Source organism: Oxyura jamaicensis, chromosome 7, assembly GCF_011077185.1.
Source record: "Oxyura jamaicensis isolate SHBP4307 breed ruddy duck chromosome 7, BPBGC_Ojam_1.0, whole genome shotgun sequence".
Taxonomy (NCBI): Eukaryota; Metazoa; Chordata; class Aves; order Anseriformes; family Anatidae; genus Oxyura; species Oxyura jamaicensis.
In genome coordinates this window covers 35,733,158-35,755,657 of record NC_048899.1, presented here as the reverse complement: position 1 = coordinate 35,755,657, position 22,500 = coordinate 35,733,158, and the positions used below count along the sequence as shown (strand labels likewise).

General features: G+C 40.4%; 1 protein-coding gene across 20 annotated transcripts in view; it reads left to right on the top strand.

Moving 5' to 3' along the window:
- The window catches only part of GTDC1 (glycosyltransferase like domain containing 1), a 193,644-nt gene that overhangs the window by 118,498 nt on the left and 52,646 nt on the right, over positions 1–22,500 (top strand). The window lies entirely within an intron of this gene.

Sequence of the window (22,500 nt, the reverse complement as noted above, 5' to 3'; positions counted from 1 at the left end):
TAGGCACTTAAGCACCATTGGTTTTTAATGACACTTCTAAGTCAGTGGGGAACCTGGAACTTAGGCTCGAAGGCCTCTTAGGTCTTCAGAGGTATGCAGTGAGCCAGCTCCTGTTTGGACTCCCGATTCCACGTCGTGTTTCTCTGAAAATAAAAACATTAGAAAATGCATTTTATGAAGAGGCTGGTTTTTGATATCAAACAATTCTTTAAAAAACAGGCCAACTTCTTGCTTGACAACTTATCTTCCTCTGTCCCTGCCTCTTCAACCCAGTAAAAAAATGAAAAACTTCAAAAATGTGTGTTGCATGGCAAGTGCACCTTAGCCATTTAGGGAATGAGTTGGTGCCATGTTGAAGTATTTCCCTTCCATTGCAGGCCAACATATTCAGTTCGTCGTGTGTCTTTTTCCAATAATTTGAGAATATAATGCCTATTTGTCCTTTATTTCACAGAATGCCTCACTGAGGCCATTATGGGATGTGCATGTAAATACAGGGGATTGGTGAATACAAATTTAAGTATAATTCTTTAGACCTGATGTGACTTATTTATTCATTCCTTTGGTATTGTGAATGCCTTCTTCACCTATTACTGCCAGGTAACAGGCAACAAAAACTTCTATTACCAAAAAATTCATGAAGACTAAAGAAACACTTAGAGAATAATGCTGGAGGTCTGGCACTGCTGAATTAAGCACTGCATTCAATTTTCCTGGACTAAATCTATCAATATATTAAAGAATCTTAATTTCAAAATTTAAAAATACTGTTGGTTTGATCGCTTCCTCTTATCATAAAGTCATCATTTCTTTGATTTAATTGGATGTAATTTGCATTTTCTGAAGATTTGAGAAATCATATTTTGGACAACCTGGCAGAACCTCGTGTGGTTGCACGAAGTCACCGAAGACATCCTTCCCACCAGCTTTGGCTGTAGCCTTGGGTAAAGGGAAACACTGGAAATAAACGTCTCCCTTGTTTAAACCATCCATCACAGCAGTTTTCCTTTATTATGTCCAGCCCACAATGGTCGATGAGGACATGTCAGTAAAAGAAGAAGGAAGGAGACATTGAGGTTCTCTTCCCTCTGGTGAGGTACGTAACTTTGGGCAACTCTCTTCATCGCTTTTCCTTCCCCCGTGTTTGAAATTGGGCTAGTAAGGCTTATAATTTCTATGCTAAGTATGCAAATTGGCAGAGTAAAGCCTGCTTAAAAAATGGCCAGTGGATTTGGAGAGCGGTTGTCTAACTGTGCCTTCATAAACGGTGTGGTGTGAGTATAAATGCGACTCCTACTCCGTATCTCCTTAGAAAGTCTTTTTGCCACAAGAAGAATAATGGCAGCACACTCAGCAGGCTGCAGGAGGATGTGATAGCATGCTTGCAGCATTTCTTTGCAGCATAATTGCAGCATCAATGAACCATGAATTCAGCCTAATTAACATAACTGGAACCACTGCAATCATGCTGCCATTCAATTTACTTTTTGAACATTCTGGTGAAGTATCGCGGTTATATTGTTTATTATGGAGGCGCTGCAGAGAACTGTCCACTTGCTTTTCTGCTGCTGTCTTGATGTATTTTTATTATTTCACGGGAGCTGAGGAACTTCAGAAATGGAAGATCGTTGGCTCACTGGTTCCATTACTGAATCTACAAATAATTCTGTATCACTTCCTGCAGAAAGCAATTAAACAGTTTAGTGTACTATAAAACTCAGAGTAAAAGTACTAAAGTCTGAATTTCCAAGTTAGACACAAGTTCTGAATTGTAATGGATAACTAATGGCAAACAATTGGGGAACTATTTTGAGTAAGGAAGGGCTGCATTCCCCAAATTTTAAAAATAGCATATTCTGATACTCCTTGTAAACACTACACCTAGGAGACACATTTTTAGAAAAGACGGCATTTTTTGGTGAGTTGCTCTGTAAAACAAAATACAGTTTTATTGTTGCTGTTGGTTGTGCTACAGTGAAAGGAAGAAGCCACAGAGCAGATCAGGTACCACAGTTCTTGGCAACGGGGCAAAATAACCAACTGTTTTGCACAGAGGAGTCAAGGGGCTGCTGAAGGCAGCATTCACTGGAAATTACAGAGCTGCAGCTGGCATAGCCAGGAGGCCAGAGGTGCTTCATGGTGCCACTTCAAAGTGATGCACACCCCGGAGTTACTTCTGCCATTTGTGGTAGAATGGAGCTAAAAGCTTAGGAGTCACGGCTGTGTTGTTTTCTGCTCTTGAATAACTTTGGAAAACGGACTAAGTCTTGTTCTTGTTGCTGATTTTAATTTATCATCATGGCGTTTCACCACATCTCCATGAAAATCTCTTCAGGGCCACTGAAGTAGCTATGGTTTTATTTTGCCTTTTTTTTTTTTTTTTTTTTAATGGCTTCAGGATGCAGGAAAAAAAGGTAACTTACATTTTTAAAAAAATGTTTTGTAAGAAAACAGTAAATAGTTCAAATAGTTTTGCATTAGGATCTGAAAATGTTAAGGTTGGAAGTTGTCGTTACCGTAGGAATTTCCTGCTCAGGAAGTCTCCATGTGTGCATGTGTAGATATGCATAGATAAAGTCCGAGCTTCTGAAATAAACAGTTCTACTTCTGCTGAAGGAAAGCTATGGTGAGAATAGTAGTTTCCTTGTATGAGACCAGTCCACCGAGGGTAAGGTACCAGAAGCTGCAGACAGTGTCATGCTGATGGGATGAGCAGGAGCACAGGAGCGGTGTGACCACGGCATTTAATGCTAGGAGGGCCGGCTGCTTGCACACTACCTGCACTGCAGGTTTCAGGGGGAGTGGTTTTTTACACCAAGATGATTTGTAATGCAGTGGTCTTATCCAGAAGCAATGAATGATGTGTATGACAAGCGTGTCATCTCAGAGGGTAGGGTGGTGGAGATAATTGTTTGACAGGAGGCACTGCTTGAAGCTTAGCATGTTTAGGAATCCCTTACCTGTGCATGTTCTGGACAGGCTCCTATGTCACAGGTGGTTTGAGGGCAGTGCTGCATTAAGAATGTGGAAATTTACAGGTGGTGTTCTCTGTTTTCAGTATCATCTTCCTATTCTCTGTGTTGTACTTCAGCCCTGTTCATCTGTGTGCTGCTGATTCAGAAAATTCTATATTCATGTTGACTCCCAGACTCCAGATTTCCATTTGTTCATCGCTTTTTTTTTTTTCCCTGATGATTTTAACTGAGGAAGTCGTTACACTTTTCACTCTAAGCATCTGAGTATAAATTTAGCATTGGAGAACTGCAGACCTTTTTGAAATAGCCATCTCAGTCATCTGTTGCTTCCTTCTGTGTCCTGATGTGACCCTCAGTCAGCATCTGAGATCATATGAAGCTCTTTCCTGTATTTCTTCTGGAGTGATGATAGAATTTATCATTGTCAGAAGGCTCAGTGCCTTCTGAGAGGTGGGCATTTTCTTCAGCTTCCACTTTCTGCTTCTAAAACAAAATCTGTATTGTTTTTCCCACAAACCCTGGTGGTTAGTGCTTATTTGACCATCTGATGCGTGTGTAACAACATAAAACACCACTTCTCATCTGCTTGGATGATCAGGGAAAAGCTGAACACGTCAAGGCAGTCTTTCTGGGAAGTGAAGACAGCAAAAATAGTTTCTACGATTACCTGAAAATGTGGGCCCATGGAACGCCTGTTGGATGGGGTGGATGGTTTAGTGGCAGTTGAAGCAGGTAAGACTGAGGTATTCAATGACTTTTTTCTTAATTATCACCAGGCAGGTGTTCCAAGCATTTGTGCTTAGCAAAGGGTTCAAGGAGGAAAACTACAGCAGTAGATAAGGATCAGGTAAGGGATTATTTGAGAGAACTTAACCCATACAGAGCCATGGGACCTAAAAAGATGCTTCTAAAAGTCCTGAGAGAACTGGCTGATTCCAGTTCAGCCTCGAGGACAACAGGTTGGTCAGCCTCCCTTTGGTCCCTGGAACAACACGGTGTGAGCCCTGTTGTAACATATTCCTTGGGGTGCCTGAAGGGGAGCAAATTTGCAAGGGTAAATCACGTCTGACCAACTTGGCTGATTTGTGAATGAGGGGAGAGCCGTGCATGTCCCTTAGTTTGACTTTAGCTTGGCTTTGGACAGTGTCTCCTCCCTCTGAGGTTGGAAGAGACATCTGAAGGTCATCTTGTCCAACATCCCTGCTCACGCAGGGCCTCCAAGAACTGGTTACCCAGGGCCATGTCCAGACAGCTCTTGAATATCTCCAGGGATGGAGACTCCACAGTATTTCAGCCCAACCAGTGCTCAGTTACCTGCACAGTAAAAAAGTGTTTCTTGATTATAGAATCATTTAAGTTGGAAAAGACCTTCAAGATCTTCAAGTCCAACCACCAACCTGACTTACCGAGTCCTGTCACCAAGCCATGTCCCTCAGTGCCACATCCCCACATCTCTTAAATAACCTCCAGGGATGGGGACTCCACCACTTCCCTGGGTGGCCTGTATGTATTTATACACGTACAAATGTATTTATATATAACGGATTTATATACATTGATTTAGATTTATCTCAACATTGTATTCAAAGTAATTCATAGAAATGCACAGCCAGTGATTCCAGAAGTTGCTATTTCAAGAAGGTAGTTGAATGCGTGTATATGACCTTAGTTAGTGCAAGTGGTACCAGCTGACCTCAGCACCACTGAGACTTTGTGTCTGTATGTTGAGGCTGGGAGGTGACAGGATGTGCAAGCATCACAGAAGAGCTGGGGGAAGAAGTCAGAGTGTGGTAGGTGGAGAAGGACGTCCGGCTGGTGAGTTGTTTCTCTCTTTGAGTGAACTGCTGGGTTGCTGATCTAGTTTATACCTGTTGAGTTTTGCATTAATCTGTGATTAATATCCTGTGCCTAACTCAGGGTAGAATGCTAGAAAGCGATTTACGTGATTATTGAAACAAAGTGAAATCTGGCAGTTCCATCTTCAGCAGTGACTCTTCTTCCCTGTGACCGCCGAGCGAGGCAGTGGCTGCAGGAAAGCTGGCTGTCATAATTCTGGGGTTTGGGTGCCACTTAGTCATTCTCTTCTCAGAAGGCATAATGTGTGTGTTAGCTGAGGCTCTCCAGTCGCACATGTATTAAAGGTGGGGTCAAGCAGAGGGCTGGCTGTGGTTAAGGAAGAGTTGAAGGAAGTGCAGAGAATAGCTGAAGTGGTTGGTTCCTGGAAGACCGAGCCTGTGAATCATTCATTTGGAAATGAAGGAGGAGAAAGCAGTGCCAATTAAATATCACAAAAGGTTACGATAAGCATCTAAACTATGGGGAGAGATCACAGCCTTTCAAAATCTGATTCCTGATTTGAACCCTACAGCTGCAATATGTAAACTCAGGAAGATGACTGAACATTGATACTTTAAAAGTTCAATAGTCACGCTTGTTATTGTATGCAGTTACTGAGAATTGACAGAAGAAAATGTTTCTGAGAGGAGTTTCCAAGCAGAGATCATATTTCTGGTTTAGTGTGCAGCAAAACCAGCACATTTGAATGGCTGTCAGATCTGGTAGAAAGAGAGAATAACTGCTCTGTGGTAACATATTGCAAAGGAAATAATCAGTCTCCTTCAGAACCAGCATTATTTTTTTTTTTTCTTTTATTGTCATAGGTGCAAATTCTAAAGCGACTCAGACCAAATGTCAGAAGTAATTTGAGTGTTTGGTATTTTAAATCTAACTGCACTATTTCCACAAAGACTGTTGCATGTACTCCTGGCTGCTTTTTAAACACTTATATATACTTTTCTGCCATTTATACAAATTCATGAAATAAGGTCCTCGTAGACACCGAAAATTGTAAGTTGGTCATTCTCACTGAAGGAAATTGATCAAAAATTGTTAAGGAAATATGTTTCTAGACAAAGGCAGACCTTTTCTGTATCTGCCGATTGAAGTTGTTTTCAGACTTTCAGTGCAAAATAATTAGCAATTTTACCTTTGATGTCTAACATTGCAGGATTTATCTTTTTAATCAGTCATTGCTGGGCGCTGAAGAAGTTAAGTGAAGGAATATTTTAAGGAGAGTCATATAGGGAAAAAAAAAAACTCAAAAGTTTCATGAAGAATGATGATGGTGAGGTGAAAAAAAAAGAGGTGAAATATGGGGACTGTCACTTACAGCGGAGCCTGGCCATGGTGGTTCCTACTGCCTTGTATGATCCTGTGCAGCAATGCCAACCACACAGTCCTGATGGAGTGGGTCATGCTAAAGGCCCGTGTGGTGCTGGTGTATGGGGACCTGCTCCCACTGCAGGTAAGTGACATCAGCCAGGGAACCGTGCACACCGCTCCCTGTCTGGCAACGGGGGCATCAGAGCCCTTGGTGGCGCTTGCTCACCAAATTGAGTTTCGTCTCCTGTTTTCCTCACAAAGGACAATAAACAGAAAGGAGAAAAGTGCTTCCAGAAAGCACCTAAAAGTACAGATGATCCATCAAAAATTACCTGAATGCTCTTGTGAGAGCTGGAAATTTCTTTAACACAGTTTTTCCATGTAATACTTCTGAGTATCTAGCAGCCAAGTATTTTTTTGTTCATATTCAGGATTTTTTGCAATGCCAAATATTGCTGATATTGGCAAATTTTGGTATTTGGGTTGCCCATCATACTATAAACCCTTCTGCAACATGCCGAGCTTGCTCAAACCCCTTTTTAGCCAGTGTGTTAAGAAAGTGCTCAGCACTTCACATGACTTAAGCAATATGCCTTCTGTATGTATAGGAAGAGAACAGTAAAATATGAACATCTGATATATCTAAGATGCAGTGGCTTCCTTAAGTAAGGAAACATTTGATTTGGAGAGGAAGGGGAAGATATTTGGGTAATAGAGATACCAGGGAAAGATGTACAAAGGTGAAATGTTGATATAAGTTTAAAAAAAAAAAAAAAAAAAAAGTTTCTGGGAACCACAGGTAGTACAGCAGCATAACACAAAATATTAGTGGTGTTTAAATTTAGTAATGTGGGTGCTGGTAGAACACCCCTTGGATTAATCATGCAGTCCTTTTGTATATGACCATGTATCTTACCTCCAAATCAGAGCCAGTTGTATTAGAATAGCTGATAATCCTCCAACTGTGGATGGTATTTTTTTCCAGAAATTGGTTCTATAAAAAAATGTGCTTATTTTAAGAATCCTGACTTCAGACAAATAACCCAAAATTGAAGTTTGATTGAAGCTCAACAAGCAAACACATTTTCTTACTTGTTCAAAATTGTAGGGAGAACATGACCCTTCCGTCTGAAAGACCTTCTAAAAATATTCCAGTGGTTATTGATGATAACTTCAGTGAGTTGGAAGTATATACATACTTGGTATCAGATTTTTTTTTTTTTTTTTAAAAAAAAGGTCTTGCTGTTTTTATACATTGGGCTTAAAGATCATTATTGTGACACGTTTGATGTCGAACACAAGGGGACAGAAATGTTGTCTGTCCAAACGTCTTAATTACAGATGTATCTTTCTGGTCTGTAGGCATCTTTTGTTGTGAACACACAAACTGTAATATATTTAATTTATTCAGCAGTATCATTTTAAGTCTCTTTTCTTGGTGAAACGTTTTTTTCTTGATACATTAGCATGAATAAATGCCTACAAAAAGCCAAAGTTAAAATCTGCATCTTGAGTCTGCTTTGGCATGTGTCAAAGTGGGTTGGGTTTTCAGTTAGTGGAGGACTGCAGAACATGAAAGCCCAGCTCTTTGCTGGGGCTGAGATTAGCTCTCAATGCAAGGAAAAAGCAACAAAGGTCTCAAAAATATCTGAAATCTGCAAATACTTCCTGTATTTAACCTACACTTTCGTTGCGTGACTGTAAAGAACAGCAAATCTTTGTTCTTCCCCTCTCGGTTCCCATTCAGTCAGCTCAGAGACACAGGAGAAAAGTTTTGGGGAGCAAACTTGTTATCAGTCTTCCTACAGTTTCCATTTGGTACTATCAACTGTGAGTACACCAAAACCATGAGCTTATAGCTACTTTTAAACACCAAGAAATATATTTTTAATGTCTTTATGTTACATATATATAACATAAATGAATATAAGCATAGTTCACCCATGTGAAGTTCCTTTGTATCTTTAAAGTGTGCTTGGTAAGAGGCACTTGCAAGAGTCTGGGCTCTGCTTTTGGGTTCAGGAAGGAGTTACATCTGCCTTGGATGGAGAAACAACAAACATTTACCTTGTACGAGCCTGAAATGTTCGAGAAAGTCATTCAGGTTCATCCATGATTGAAAAATTCAAAGGATATTTTTTGTATCTGTAGAAGAACAAACACCTCAGACATGCCTCTTGCATCCTTTGGGGTTGGCAGGAAGGTGCTGGCTTAGCAGCATCGAGGTGGTCTGGTGGATTTGTGCACAGATAGGAGCGCTGGCCGTGGGTTCAGTGATCCATAGATCTGGAGAAAACTGCAGCATACATCACTTAGAGGTGGAAATAGGGCAAGAAAAGTGCTTCATAGCTTCTTTCAGCTCAGTTCTTGGTAATTTGAATCTGAAATAAATTAATGGAGTAATCCTGTTTATGGCTCATCAGCTGCAGAGGTCTTATAAAGAACTTTATTATATAAAGTTCAGTAAGAGCACCTGTATTTAAAGCCATATTATAATTGTTCAGAGGCACAGACTATGACTTCAATGTCTCAGAACAGAACAGAAAACATAAATATGTGGAACATTCCAGTCATCACACTTATTCTTAATTTCTTCTCAACACAGTTACCCTTTTGGAAAACCATCGTAAAAGCGATCCACTCTTTTCAGTCAAAAGCCATTCATATGGCGACAAACCGCTGTTCTTCCACTTATATCTGTATTCATCCATTTAAACTCTAAAGATTTCCAGCTTACTTCTTGGATTTATAGCCAGCTGGCTGCTCTGTGTAATATGAACATATTCTGACTGTGCATGAAACATTTTGTCTCGTTTAACCCGTAATTGTAATGTTCAGTCTAGGCCACCACTCACCTGCATGTGTTTAGCGTTCGCTGTGCGAGTTCCCAGAATCACGACTTGCTATCTCCTCGCGTATGCGCAATCTACTGTTATTAGGGAAAAGTTAAGTCAAAAAAAAAAAAAAAAACCAAACACAAAAAAACAACTCCTGGCACTGAGTTGGATAAAACGAATATGTTCAAGATGGTGGGCCATAACCGAGCCAGCTCGTGTGGGATCAGTGCCCACTTTTTGGCATTTACAATAAACTTTGGAACGACTTTGTAACATGAATGTTTTAATAGCGACTAGGAAGGGGGAGGAAAGGCAGGGAAGAAGGACATATGCCCTCCTTTTTTTTTGAATGCTAGATAGCTGATTTTTCCAAAGGTAGTCCAAAAAGCCATACCTGCTTATTAGGTTTCTGCAGGCGCTGTAGGCCAAGGGAATTCACTGGAAGTGATGTTCCTAAACTTTTACTGTAAGTTACTGAATCATCAATGAGAACCTCGTATTCAAAGAAAGCATGAATGTTAAATATTTTTAGTGTATTCCGGCTTTGTAAGAAACACAAAATATAATTATTTGTTCTTTATGCAGCGTCATTGGGCTCTAGGAGAGGCAAGATCTATTAACAAATAGCACTACTCCTGGGTAATGTCATCACAAGCCATACAAAATATTAAAGCGCATTTATTCTTGCCAGCTATCAGGAGGAACTTTTACATATTTTAAAGGGCCATTAGGTTTGTTTACATACTCAGTTGAAGCTGGTATGCTTTGCTTCCAGTGGAACTGCCATTGGCAGGGGCTGCACCAGCCTTCAGCGTTTGACGTTGACGGGATTGAATTTCCTGGCCATTGTACGCCGTCGCTAATGCGGTGTCGGTACTTCGGGGCATCCTGCCTCCCTCTGACAGCGGGCAGGACCCAAAACCCTTTAGTCCCCCGGCCTGGGGAGGCTGGAGATTGCTGTCATAAAAAAAATAAAAAAAATAAAAAAAATAAAAAGGAAAATAATTGAAAATACATATATCAGAAGCAATTTTCCACAATGAAAAAGGTGGTCAGGGAATCAAAACAGTGCCTTCAGGTATATTACCCAACAGAACAACAAAAATGTGCTGTGCTTTAAATTGCACTAGCAATCTGGAAAGGATTTTCTGACTGGAGCTATGTTAAGTGTTAATAGTGAAACCTGGGTACTTTTTCCTTTGATCTCTCCTCTAGCTCATATAGAATAATAGGATCAAAATAAAATGCCATTTATATGAACACCTTGTTCTTTTGATGTTAGCAGAAAAAATTCTGTCTGCAACTACAACTTAGCAAGCAGAGCATCTGCTTTTTTAGCTGGGCCTTCTAATTTAGCATGACTTTTGCTAAATGGAGTGTCAGACATGTTTTTGTGTAGTTCATGAATTTGGCTGTAATTTTTGTCCTGAGAATCTTTAATTGCATTTGCAGAAGACCCAAGAACCTGTCCCAAGTGGCTTACCGTGAGCTGTGCGCGTGTATGTTGGATATGGGATGTAAACATTTGCATGCTGCTGCAGTTCAAAATCTACTATTACTGGTTCTTTGATCACATGGACAAAAATGTTAAATTCGTGTACAGTGAGAGACAGTATCGTTAAGTGACCCCAAGAATAAATAATAGTTGGGGTGAGTGAGGTTATGACAGGTGCTAGGCTTCAGAACCCCTTTTCCCAGCAAGAAGGCGATGTGCCCTGGGTGTCTGGGGTGGGGATCCCTGCCCATCTCTGCAGGGGACCGTAGAAGTGTTACAACAGGTAGGTAAAGATCCCCTTTGCTATTATGTAGAGATCTACAGGACATATAAACCACAGATGAAAGTGAATACCTTTCAGCTATTTATTCCCCAGGGTTGTTAGTCGGTAGCATTTCTTTAGGAGTCATTATTACAAGCACCTGTTTCAAGTGAAGCAGCTTCTTCATGCTCTTTTAAATCTCTTATTAAGATTGTTCTCCGCCATAGGCTTGGAGTGCAAAGAAACAGCTGAGTTGTGTTTATTGTGGTGATTGATGGTGTCTCGTGGTGATCCCGGCTTCAGTTGTTGTAACCTCCAAGTGTAGATGAGATGGGCACGAAGCTCTGTGCCAAATGAAAGCAAATAAACTGAAGTCCTGCAGTTCACCAATGTCATAATTGCTGCTGTCCAGGAAGAGGGATTAGCGAGTCTGAAGAAACACTAGCTAGGAGAGATCCAGCGGCCAAGCAATATCTTGGGTGTCGAATGTCTCTCTCAAGCCTTATATCCCACTGTAATTTATATTTAGCTATTAAGCTTATTAGATAGAAACAGGCAGCTCGTTGCACGCTGTATGCAAGGAACACCGCTGGGTAAGTGCTGGGTAAGTGTTTAGGCTCTTGCTGAAACTGCTGCGGTTGAGGTTGTCGCACGTGAGCCTTCCTGCAGGGAGCTCGCTGCAGCCTTGGCTGGGTCTCCGAAGGCTGCCACCAGGTAGGAATATTCCTGAGAGCCGAAACCCTGGCTTGGCTGATGTGTTCAGTGCTAGAAATTCAGCTGTGTTCTTACAATATAGGGTGGTACAACTTACTGTGTGTAATCAGGATGCTTACTCTGCTGTCACCAAGCTAGTCTGAGTACCAAAAGCAGTGTGGACGTTTTCATGCAGTGCCCCACTGGGAATAATACATCCTGCGGAGATCAGGTATCCGTGCTAATGCAGCTGCTCTGCCTCCAGTCCCGCTGCTAATTAGTACAGAACCACTGGGACAAAGTTTGCTGCTGTCTGAGATGCCGTCTCTGCCCAACTCGTAATTTCAGTGGAACATGAGTCTCCGTTCATCTCAAAGGTTCTTGTTTCAGATGTTTGCATGGTGTAAATAGTCCCGGCATGCTGTGCTTCCAGACCTACCTCCTGCATCAGCTGCAGGAGGGCACGGGACTCTTTGGACAGGGTCTCAGAGTGGAAGAGTTACAGAGATTATTAGTTTTTTCTGCTCACAGTAAAAATGTGATTGCCCTACTTCTGTGGTTACCGTGAAACAAATCTGCTCTGTCATGAAGTCAGTGGGGTACAAGTTAATACAAGGTAGTAAAGGAATAATAATAAAGTAAAACAGCAAAGTCCATGGTATTTTATGACAAAAACAGTATGAGCCTATTGCAGTCTAAGGACCTGCTCCAAATAGTATTTTCTGATGCTTGGCTACATCTGATTTACATGTATACAAAGTCTATGAGTAAAGCTATAAAAGTATACTTAGTATTTTACTTTTTTTTTTTTTTTCCTTGAAACTAATTTGCTATTGTTCAAAATTTCAGCTTTCACTGGTTTTATTTCCAAAGCCCCAAAAGGAAGAGAAAACAACAAAAGTCCATAAAGGCAAAAGGGATATGTTCTCATTTCAGTTCACAGAATTTCCTGCCTTTAAACAATACAAATATATGCCCTTAGGTTTATACCGTGCTGGAAGGATACCGAATCCTTGAAACAGATCAAATTAAAAGCAAGTCCACTATAGCAACAGAGAGTTTTACCAGCTCATCCAATAGATCTCAGCAAGAATTCACTGGGCTTTAACCATGTTGCCAAGCTTTACAAAATCCTAAACTGCTGACTCCCATAAATGAATAAATGTTAAAAAACTGCAAGCAAATTCTAAGCTGTATCGGGCGCAAATAAAACCTAATGCTTAATCGTCAGGCCCTATTTAAAATAATTACTAAGTAAAACTTTGAAACATATCCACAAGCAGAACAGATGTGTATGTTGACTGTGTAAAAGCTTTTGAAGTGTGTTGCGCCCCTTAATTACGGTGACACGTCCCCCAGACTGGACGTGGAGCTGCCAGGCACTCAGGGTGGAAGGGCATGAGGAGCATGGGTGGCGTTGGTTATCAGCAGGCAAAGCATGGAGTAGAGGAACCGGCATCCAAGGTGGTGGCTTGGACGTTGAAGGAGCAGAGAACTGGAGAAACTTCTCTTTGGCTTAATGAAGAGCTCTTATTTTCATTTTGCCATTTGCCTTTACATTCTCATTTGCTGGCCTTTCTTTCACTGTATATTTCACTATATATATCTCATATATATCTTTCACTATGTATTTCACTATATATTGCAGCAGAAACCTCAAACTGGCATTGTGAGAGAGCTCCTCTCTGTGATCCTTGGGGGTGTCTCCATGCGAACAGTTTTCAGAGATGCAGAAGCCAAGCATTGGGTTGAACAGCTGGGGTTGAGCTCTTTATATTTCCATCATGTATCTCTATCATTTTGTTTGTTGTTCTGGTTGGTTTGTTTGTTCATAGTTAATGCAGTAACGTCCAGGACGGCCGCGTCCTGCTGCAGGGCAGTGTTAAGCTGTTCACAAGCCGTTGCCTCCTCGCAGGGTAGGCACTGTCGTTCCCGTTGTCCTCACGCAGGTAACGTCACCGTGCCTATCGCTGCCAGCTCACACCCTATAAATGTAGCAGTGCTGTTTGTGCTGACACTGTTTTCTCCTATTTCCATCCCAAGCTGCATGTTCCCCTTCTTGTTTTGCCACCTTCAGTACCACAGGTAGCTCGGTGATGGGCCCCGTGCATTTTCCAGGAATTTGGCAGAGCAGGCTCCCTGCGGAGCCGCTGACGATAGCAGGGCTTTCTGCTCCCCGGGTCGGCAAGGGCAGAACCTCACCTGTCTTAACTTGGCATCAGCAGCGTCCCGACTTAGACCAGAGAAAGAGAGGCCAAGGCTTGTATTTCTTCCTTTAACAACACCGCTCTAGTAGTAATAACATTTGTAAAGGTTTCTGACAAAAACTTTATTTTCCTAAGGCAGAGAGCCTTTGTAGAGCAGCAAGCTGCTGCCGTTCTTGGTCTAGAGATGGAGACAGATTTTTGGTATTTGAACAATGAGATGCTGGCAGAATTGGGATTAAAACTCAGGGCTTCCTGCAAACCACACTGCCTAGCTGAGATACGAATTCTTATGTATTTAAACTTTAGCTGTAGTGCAAAAAAGTGCAAATATACCTAATACAGTAACACATTTTCAGATGGAGGCTTTGTGTTACCGCATGGACCACAGGCAAGTGACTGGACCTTACGATTTTAATGCCCCCTGGCTGAGATAGCTGTACAATAGCCCCGTGCTTTTCCTATGATGTGAGCGAATGTATTCATAACACAATGTTTTAGGTTTTTGCGTGCATAAAAATTATTTTTAATTAATTTTGTTAGCTTCTAAGATAAAGTTTACTTCAGTTAAGCCTTCAAGTGAAAGTAGGTTTCATTGCTTATTTATTTCTTAGGGTACCCGAGAAAGTGTTAAATAATTAAGGTGAAATATGTGTTTTCCTGAGAAACGCACAGAAGTTTGCATTTGCACAGTTGAGTGAACTATCAAAACCAGATGTGAGCAAGTGGAACATTTTACATAAATTTATTAAAATCATTATTTACCTGTAAGTTATAAGAAGGGCTTAGTTGCACTAGTTTGTTGCCAATATGTACTGCCAATAATCTGCCAAAAAGCAGCTTGCTGGCAAAATCGCTGAAATGGTTAGCTTATGCTTGCACAGAACATTACAACCCTGAGTCAAATGAAAACCTACTATAAACGAACTCTTTGATGCTGGATTCACTGGAATATGTTATTGATATATGGTATACAGTTTATATGGATTATGTATACTGCGCAAGAAATATGGATATCTATTAAGCGTAACTTGATACGTAATCAGTTAGGACAGTTACTGTTTTCAGTATTTGCTATGAATAAGATCACAAAGTGACTGCTGAGTTTTAAACTACAGACTATCCGTGTGCAGCCCAAAGCGCTGGAATACTATTTGTTCAATTAATACGGAATGGCTATTGGAAATGCAAAATATCTGACATCTATGCAGAGTAATTTTAAAGGCAACTTTTCTTTTAGGAACAATTTATACATTACATAAAGTCATATTTTTCATCCAAGTATCATTTCGAGAATAGCAAGCTTAAATATTGGAGGCCATAGGGAAACATAATATTACGATAATGTTCTTTGGTGCGGTTTGGAAGGTTTAAGGAAACATTTGGAAGTATTTTTCTCATAAAGTCACTTAACTATTGAAGTGTTATGATAGCACTCCCTTCTGCATTGCGTATGTTGCAAAACAGCCTGGTTAAAGGGGACATCCATTCTATATGTCCTGATTAGAAGGATTGCCACAAAACAGGAAATTATATGCTACAGGATCCTGGTATTATTTTCAATTAAAAAAAAAAAAAAAAAAAAAAAGAAAAAAAGACTAGATGATTTAAGGTGTGATATCAGTTTTCAAACACCCATTTTGAGTTCTGTTTAGCAGGAAGACATAGTGTATTGTTTGGAGCTATATGTGAAATTTGCATTTTCTAAATCAGCGCTCAGGAGCTGAGCTGTTTTCTTTTTCCTGTTTAAGCAAGCAGTAATAAACATGACCAATCCTTTAGGATCCTAAAGAACCTTAAAAACCTTGCAGTTCTCAGAAGCTTAACTTTTTTTTCCATAGTGTAATTCCTTCTTTTGAACTTTTACAGAAGCAGAACTTAAGTCCAGAACTGCTAAATTTCTGTCACTTCGAAAGTTTTGTTACTGAAGTGACTCGGGGCTCCAAAAGTCACCTTGCAGTGGCGATGTAACAGACCTACACGGTCATAATGCTTCCTTATAAAGAAAATTACTTAAACAAACAAACAAAACAATCAAGTAACCCTTACTTTTGTATCTTGTGCAAAAAAAAAAAAAAAAAAAAGCATATTATTTTAATCTGTGTTATAAAATGTGTATTGTAGTCCATTGTCATCTTCCTGAGGAGTTTTTAAATTATCACCACTTCATTTGTTGAGAATGGTGGGCTTGGAAATTACAGCTCTGCACAGGTTCTTGTGTTTAGTTTTAAAGGATTTCAGGGAGTTAAAGATGCAAATTCAGAAGTTTAGGGCCAAACTTGTCTGCCTTGAACTCAGAGAGAGTTTTGTCCATGACTTCAGTGGGTCCAGAGTCTCTCTTCCAGTATTAAAGTGCAGAGTGATCAACGTCTGATTGGTTTTGCTGACCTAAACCAATTAAGACATTGTTCAACGTTGAATTTAAATACTAAGCAAAAGGGGAATTTCCCAGCAGTGTCTAACACGAGTACTAGGAGCTGAGCTATTTTGCCCAGAAAGCATTTGGAAGCATAGGCCTAAGTTAGGGTTTGAGGAATCTGAGAATTACGCCGTTTCTCGTCTACTCTGCTGAGATCTTTCCTCTCCTGCCTGTCCCATCTTCCTGCCCCACTCCTAAGGACCCTGTTTCCATGTGAATCAAAGAGCCACCACCTGGACCCAGTCCTGGACCCAGGCTCGCTTCTCTGGGACCAGCTCCACAGCCCGCGGCCAACCAGGCATGCCACCAGAGCAATGAGGGCTGTTGTATTCAGCTGATTTGTTGCCGAAACAGCAATAATTTTAGATGATTTGTCGGAAGGAAGTCAGACCTCACGATTTACCTCTCCTGGTGTATGCTCTTGTATGGGTTATACACCCCATTTTCTCTCTGTCTGGCCAGGATGCAAACATTACAAAGGAAGATGTTCTGCTGCTGGCAGCTTTAGCTCTCTCCCACGTTGTTAATGTCTGAACGTGAAGTCTTCATCTTTGGCCTTGATGACAGTTGAAAACTTGACTGGATGCGGTCCTGAGCAACCCGCCGGAACTGGATGGGCTGTGAGGAGGAGGCTGGAAGTGGTTCCCTGGGTCTGTTCTGTATTTCTAGTGTCGTGGAGAAGGCAGTTGAGAGCAGGTAATAACGGGGAAATGATCACATCACAGGTATTCCCATACTTCTGTACCTTGAACCTCACAAACAGGGAGGTACTGCTGGCACTCCACATAAGCCCTACTTATTCTACCCAGGAAAATACATGCTCAGCTGCAGGAAGACAAGCTCAGCCACAGACCTTGTATTTTCTTTTGCCTTGCCCTTCCCAGTGCTTAATCTTGGCTCTGTTCCGTTTTCTTTCTGTTCTCTCTCTTTACTCCTAATCCTTGTCCATGCTTATAAGCCCCTAATATTTATATGGCATTATCTGTGTTAGAGATTACTGCTGACAAGTAATCTCCTTCCTCTTCTGAATGAAGAATTACAAGCATTGCTGAAGATCAGAAAGTGAAATTAGATCCCAGAAAGTATGCGGCAACTTCAGCAAACCTTAATATGAAATTCCCTAAAAATTGGGAATCTCCTTTCAAGCTTCTAGCTTTGAACTGTAACACAGCTCTGGGACACCTGACCCCACACTCAACAACTCTTTCTTACTGCAAAGCAAAACGTGACAGTACCTATATAGAGGGAAAAAAATCAAAGAAAAAAATCCCTAAAGACTGGTTTTGTCATTTCATAGAAGCCATTGAATATCCTGAGTCAGAAGGAACCCGCAAGGATCTTCAAGGCCAACTCCTAAAAATTGTTGCGGTCTTTTCAGAAGTAGGTGGATCTCAATGAGTTTTACTGTTATCAGGTGATCTGTAACATTAAGTATAAAACCCAAGTATATACTAATGTAGTTGCTGTCTGTTCCAGTTTGGCCATGAAACAGCAGTTTTCAAGACTGTTGATTTTTCCTTAAACAGTGTGGAGAAAATTCTGACTTTTCCAAAAGCTCAGAAATGTCCACGCAGCTGTGGCATTTGTACAGTGCTTGGCCACTAACACGTGTGCATGGTTGTGTAGTTTTGCACTCATTTGTAGTAATTGTGGGGACAAATTCAGCATGGGAATAGGCTAAAATCAGGGAAGCGGAAAGTACGAAAGGGCAGAAGTAGGATTTGCCAGTTATTGCAGTCAAAACAAAAGACAGAAGCAAGGGTCCATTGCAACAACTACAAACCAAGTGGACTCCAGGTAGCAGCCTCCTATAAGCTCTGCACGAACCTCTCTGGTGTTTGAGGCCACATAAATTCAATTAAAAATATTACGGTTACCAGAGAGACATTTGTTATCGTGTTTAAAAAAAGACAAAGGAAATTCTCAGACAGTGAGTTTGTTAAATTGTAAGTTATGCTGTGACTGTGCATCAGTGACAAAGGAAGCACGGCAGCTCCGAAATGGATTTGCAGCTCCAAGGCCTGGGGAAGGTTTCTAACATATCTGATTGGGGCTATTTGGGATTGCAAGCAACCCTCTTTCATTTGGCTTTTGGAGAGCAGTTTTGCTTGTGTTCTGGAAGACCACAAGAATTGCAGAAGTGCTTGTCTCCACTTGTCTACTTTTATTAATTTTAAACCATTTAATCGACATATAATTAAAAGAAAAACCTCCACAGCGCTTCCAGAACTATCCTTAACTCTGCTTGCGTATGTGAATGAAGTTACAGAATTGCCAACTTCTGAGAATTAAAGTTCTTTTTTTAGCTTATATCCATTCTTACAAACCATTCCTGCTTACTGAGAGCAACTATTGAAACCAGCATTCAACACCCTAAACTTGTCCATCGAACCTAAACCAGCACTCCAGTTAGGCTTCTAATGTGGTTTCTGTTCATCTCTCGGTGACTTCATTGCCTTTCCATTCTTCTGGTTGTTGTTTTCAATAAAACAGAGCTCAGTGCCATAAAAATAAACCAATTCCTATAAGTAATTTTTCATTAGGGCAGATAAAGTGCTCCGAATAAACATGCACGATGTAACATGTCAACGTGGGAATGCAGGGCTGCCCTGAGTAAAAGGACAGGTTTCCTCAGAGTGGGGTTTCATGGGATAAATGAAAAGAAAATTAGTGCTGGATGTATGGATTGGAGAGTTGAAAAAAATCTGCTGTTCAAAATGGCAAATATTTTGATTGAAGCTCTGACTTTCAGCATATGGATTTTTTATCTATGAACTTTAGCAAGTTCATTTCTGAGCCATCTTCTTAGCTAAACTTCTATATCCAGTATGCAAAAAGTGAAAGTTTTCAAGGCTTAGTCTTTTTACAGTCTTCATAAAGTTTTAAAATTGTCTGTTGAATGTATCAGAAATTCTAAGGAATCTGAATAAATAAAAGTCATGATACTAAAATTAGAAATTTAAGTCTTTCACTGTTTGTTCTGAACTGTTGGTGTTTAAATGTATGAATAATACATAAAAGTAAAACATTTTCCACATTGCTTAAACATAAAGGAAAGTACCTTGCAGAATCTGTTCAAAGTGTTAATATTTGTGTGCTTTGGTGCAGTTTTTTTTGGAAAGTTCCATATGTAAGAGATTTCACAACCTGAGGTTAACAATGAAAGTAAAATCCATCTCCCATATTGAAAACAGAATCCTATGGCATTTTTCTTCCATGATTAGGATGTGTTGTAACTAGAGCTGAGCAAAGTGGTGCATCTTCCCTGGTAACTAAACGCTACCTCTCTGCTGCTGTACCTCGCTAACTTCCTTCTGAAGCCTACATCTGCTCCGCACCCAGCAGCCTCCCACACCAGCTCTGCCTCTCTGTATTCTCTGAAATTTGGACAGAGATTTTGGAAACTGCGATAATCTCTGTGGGAGCAGATACTGGCTCCAAAAAAAAACAAAAACAAAAACCACTGGAGCATCTTTTTTTTTTCCCAAATTATAGAAGACTTTGAGATTCCCAGCTGGGTGGCGGTGTAGAAATCCCGCACGCTCTTGATGTTCATCACTGATTGAGATCCAGGCAGGTACTGGATGGAGAGATGATTCTGGCTGAAAGGTGACAGAAAAGAATTAATGTAAATTGGAAGAGGAAAAGCATAGCTGGAGCAAAAATGCTCTGAAGAAAATGTAAACACAAAAAAATGTGTTAACTATACATTGTCTTTCTCTAGCATGCTTTTGGGAAAGGCACGTGAACAGGTTTAGAAGACTTCATGTTGTTACTATTTTATTTTCAGGTCATTTATTTAAGTGTCATAAAGAACATTAGCTGGTGGTTAGGGACTACGGTATCCATTATATTATTCCAATCATGTGGACAAGTTTATACTACGTATGATTTACAGTGGTCTTTCTGCAGTGAAAATTGTTATATTCAGGTACAACATTTTATACATTGTTGTATTTAGTAAAATCCAAGTGGCTGAACACAGAGACATCTTCCAATCAAAGTCCAAAAAATTAATGCTTGTACATGAACACTGTGGCTTGCAGCAAGAGCAGTTTATGGCTCTCTGCCTACATCCTTTATCATGTCTCCACTGTTGTTAGTAAAATATACAGAACTACTTTATGCCAAAACAATGGAAGTTAATGCAGATAACTTGTTCCAAAGTTAACCATCAAATAAATCTCTCTTTTTTTTAAAACTGTTAAGTGAAATGGTGTTCTAAAACTTTTAAAAATTGTCAAGATGATGAATACTGTGTGTGTAATACAAGTAAATACAACAGAATTGATTGCACACACATGTCTTAAATAAAGGATATTAAATAGTGTATTCCAGAGAGAAATCGGTGAAGTTTTATCTAATATTATTAGAAACTCTGCCATGACAGATCAGATTTATGAGGACTGAAAACTAAGGGAAAAACCTGTTCAGATACAGGAATGGGAGCAAGGAGGGGATGATTGGCTGGGAGGTTAAACACAGAGATACAGCACACCTAGGAAATCCGACCTTTATTGCATCGAGTAATTCTTCTTACAGCAATGATTTTTCAAGATCTCTTAGTTAAATTTGATTTGGTAAACCAGTACTCTTCTCTTAGCTTGGTGGTTTAGGGCAAATGCCTACTTCTGCTTCACCTGCTGTCACCTAACTCGTATCATCCCTACAAAACTTAGTTCAGAGCAAGAGCCTGGGCTGTGCTCGGTGATGGTCAGAGGGATCCACGCCATGAGCTTCGGTTCCCCAGTGGAGGTGACATCTCCAGTGCTGACTTAGCTTTTAAGAGCATCTGCGTATTGAGTAGGCAGATACACGGGAATACAGGCAGCCACGCTGAATTCATCTCTTCATGCTCGTTATCTCTTCCAAAAGGGTTATAGGTTTCATGCAGGTTTCAATTTATGAAGGGCATTTAATGAAATTCTACCTTAAATGTTATTAGGAGCAGTAGCCTGTTTTGAGTGCAAAAGACCTTTTTTTGTGAAAGTAATGAAAGTTTGGGAGTCTGAGGGTGGCTAATTCTCGCTGAGATGGGAGTAGTTCAACTCAGGCTCATTTGGGATCTTGTCTTGTTTGTAGCATACATAGTGGATTTGGGTGAAATGACAATATGACCGAGCTGTTCTGATTACATCTACAGAGCAGCTCCACTGAGTAACGGCGAGCAGTGAGGGAAAGGTGGATCTCATAGGTGATTTGGTCAGTGAGTTGAAAATGCAGCTTAGTGTAGATAAACACAGAAATAATACGCCAAGGGACAGCAACCTGAATCAAAGAGTGCACGTTGCATGGAATAGATATCCAGCTTTCTGATTTAGGAAAGGGGATTTAAGGGTCTCAAAGAAAAAACCTCAGAGCAATTAGTCAAGAACAACTGTGGTAAAGCTTGTATAGTGTGTGTGTCTTTGTATTTTGGTAGTAATTTCAAAGGAAAAGGGTTTGCTTGTGCGTAAAGGTGCTCCAGTGCAGGGTAAGATGGGTGATTCCAGCATTTAAAGATATTTGCTTTGACAGAGCAGTGGAAGCAGCTTGTTCACAGCCCAGAAACGAGCTCTTTCTGGGATGGAGCAAAACTCTGAAGAACTGTGGAGGAGGTTGATAAAGCGGAGCAAGTGTTCGCTTTAGTAAACAGTTCAATAAACAGGCTATAGTGTGTAAACATTTGGAAATTACAAGGAAACGCAGAATTTAAATGTCTCTACTTATCTGGAAGAACCATAATCACACTGAAAGGCGTGTAAGTAAATAATATTTGGGTAAATTAGCTTGAGGTGCAGACATTTAGAGTGAGGATCCCATGGTGGCAGTGCATGTAGTCCTCTGTATGTTAACTCACAAGAGTCATGTTCAAATGGAGGAGCTTCACTTGAGTGTTTCCTGAGCCAGGACTGTCATTCATCCGTTCCTACTTTAAATCAAATACTGAAACCGGATCTGCATAAAACGTTACAGTTTATATATTACAAAAATTAGTTCAGTGGCCTGAATATAGCAGTGTGCAGATGAGTCCTGCTGTTGGAAGGGTTTTCTGCAGCGTGTACAAAAGGCTTGCCTGAACATCAGGCATGAGAATGTTTGATGGTCTCTGTGCTACTTTGGGAAAGTCACGAACAGCTCAGCCTCAGTTTCCCCACCTGCAGTGTTCATTACTCAAACCTGGGAAAAAAAACATGAGGGGGATTGCTTTCATCCTGTGAAGGCACATGCAGCTAAATCCTTTCCTCCTAGGGTTTTTTTTTTGTTTGTTTGTTTGTTTGTTTTTGTTTTTAATTTTTGATTAATCTTTTCAGATTATCATTATAGAAATCAGGTGAGGATTGATGGATGAAAACCCACTTCCATGCCGCAGATACATGTTTGGCCCATGTTATTAGACAACAAATAGTCTTTCTGTGTTATCTTTCATTTACCTTTGGTGAAGAAACTTGTTGGTGGCAGCCTAAACATAGA